Source organism: Schistocerca piceifrons, unplaced genomic scaffold, assembly GCF_021461385.2.
Source record: "Schistocerca piceifrons isolate TAMUIC-IGC-003096 unplaced genomic scaffold, iqSchPice1.1 HiC_scaffold_1153, whole genome shotgun sequence".
In the NCBI taxonomy this organism is placed as follows: domain Eukaryota; kingdom Metazoa; phylum Arthropoda; class Insecta; order Orthoptera; family Acrididae; genus Schistocerca; species Schistocerca piceifrons.
In genome coordinates, this window is record NW_025726965.1 from 1 (window position 1) to 2,500 (window position 2,500).

At 57.7% G+C, this 2,500-nt stretch overlaps 1 non-coding gene across 1 annotated transcript in view; it reads left to right on the forward strand.

The window, feature by feature from the left end:
- The first annotated feature begins 889 nt into the window (after positions 1-889).
- Positions 890-2,500, forward strand: part of LOC124728365 — a 1,909-nt gene continuing 298 nt past the window's right edge. Inside the window, exon 1 of the ribosomal RNA XR_007007335.1 lies at positions 890-2,500. This exon is cut by the window's right edge and continues 298 nt beyond it. This is a non-coding gene — a ribosomal RNA (small subunit ribosomal RNA).

Here is a 2,500-nt window from a genome sequence, read left to right on the forward strand (position 1 = left end):
GGTGATGGCGACGATAGGTTGAGGTACTAACCGGTTGTTCCAGCGATACCCACCATGCCGACGAAACTGAACGGCATCTGGGTGTGAAGCGATACGCGGCGGTGGCTGGGTGGGACCGTCCCCGGCCGGTGAGGGGGCGCCTCCCGGCGTGCTGGCCGCGCGGTGCGTGGGCGCACGCGCTACAGCCGGCTGGTGGGGGCGGCCAGTGGCAGGCGCGCCGGCCGACGGACGCGGCAGGCGTCGCAGCTGCGCGCCGGCGCACCCTGCGCGCGGCGCCGTGCGGCCAAAGTAGGTCCTCGCGGGCCCGGTGCGAAGCGCGGTGGACATCTGCAGTGTGCTGGTCCGATTGAGGACTGTGTGCGTTGAGGATGCGCCGCCGCCCGGCGCTCGGCGCCGCGACGCCGTCTGCTGCTCGGTCGCCCCAGCGGTTCTCGCTGGTGGTTTGTATCGCAGCTGTGCGGATGTGTTGGCGTGTGCGCTGTGCTGGGAGAGTTCGCTTCGGCACCCAAGTGGGGCTTTTGTCCTTCTGTGGCGCTGGCGTTGGAGCTGCCGGTCACCGTAGGTGGCGCGTGTTGTCTCCCGCCGGCAATGCCACGACAGCACGCTCCCGGGCCTCTGTCGGCAGCGGCAAGCTCAGTTGGGAGCACGGGTGGTCGCACCGAAAGCGTCTACTCGCCTAACTCCGGGCGATTGCGCCTCTCTCGAACCCGACCAAGTACTTGGGACGGCGCTGCGCGCCGCCGGGACCTGAGAGGGTTTCGAGGTGTATTGTGCAGGGGAGCTCAGCCTCCTCCTGTTTGCAGAATGATTGAGCGGACGCTTGCGTGTTCGCGCGGGCCCCCGGGACACACTCCCGGGCGGCCGGCTGCTCAGCTCTAGTTGACGCAGCTCCCTGGTTGATCCTGCCAGTAGTCATATGCTTGTCTCAAAGATTAAGCCATGCATGTCTCAGTACAAGCCGCATTAAGGTGAAACCGCGAATGGCTCATTAAATCAGTTATGGTTCCTTAGATCGTACCCACGTTACTTGGATAACTGTGGTAATTCTAGAGCTAATACATGCAAACAGAGTCCCGACCAGAGATGGAAGGGACGCTTTTATTAGATCAAAACCAATCGGTCGGCTCGTCCGGTCCGTTTGCCTTGGTGACTCTGAATAACTTTGGGCTGATCGCACGGTCCTCGTACCGGCGACGCATCTTTCAAATGTCTGCCTTATCAACTGTCGATGGTAGGTTCTGCGCCTACCATGGTTGTAACGGGTAACGGGGAATCAGGGTTCGATTCCGGAGAGGGAGCCTGAGAAACGGCTACCACATCCAAGGAAGGCAGCAGGCGCGCAAATTACCCACTCCCGGCACGGGGAGGTAGTGACGAAAAATAACGATACGGGACTCATCCGAGGCCCCGTAATCGGAATGAGTACACTTTAAATCCTTTAACGAGTATCTATTGGAGGGCAAGTCTGGTGCCAGCAGCCGCGGTAATTCCAGCTCCAATAGCGTATATTAAAGTTGTTGCGGTTAAAAAGCTCGTAGTTGGATTTGTGTCCCACGCTGTTGGTTCACCGCCCGTCGGTGTTTAACTGGCATGTATCGTGGGACGTCCTGCCGGTGGGGCGAGCCGAAGGCGTGCGACCGCCCCGTGCGTGCTCGTGCGTCCCGAGGCGGACCCCGTTGAAATCCTACCAGGGTGCTCTTTATTGAGTGTCTCGGTGGGCCGGCACGTTTACTTTGAACAAATTAGAGTGCTTAAAGCAGGCAAGCCCGCCTGAATACTGTGTGCATGGAATAATGGAATAGGACCTCGGTTCTATTTTGTTGGTTTTCGGAACCCGAGGTAATGATTAATAGGGACAGGCGGGGGCATTCGTATTGCGACGTTAGAGGTGAAATTCTTGGATCGTCGCAAGACGAACAGAAGCGAAAGCATTTGCCAAGTATGTTTTCATTAATCAAGAACGAAAGTTAGAGGTTCGAAGGCGATCAGATACCGCCCTAGTTCTAACCATAAACGATGCCAGCCAGCGATCCGCCGCAGTTCCTCCGATGACTCGGCGGGCAGCCTCCGGGAAACCAAAGCTTTTGGGTTCCGGGGGAAGTATGGTTGCAAAGCTGAAACTTAAAGGAATTGACGGAAGGGCACCACCAGGAGTGGAGCCTGCGGCTTAATTTGACTCAACACGGGAAACCTCACCAGGCCCGGACACCGGAAGGATTGACAGATTGATAGCTCTTTCTTGATTCGGTGGGTGGTGGTGCATGGCCGTTCTTAGTTGGTGGAGCGATTTGTCTGGTTAATTCCGATAACGAACGAGACTCTAGCCTGCTAACTAGTCGCGTGACATCCTTCGTGCTGTCAGCGATTACTTTTCTTCTTAGAGGGACAGGCGGCTTCTAGCCGCACGAGATTGAGCAATAACAGGTCTGTGATGCCCTTAGATGTTCTGGGCCGCACGCGCGCTACACTGAAGGAATCAGCGTGTCTTCCTAGGCCGAAA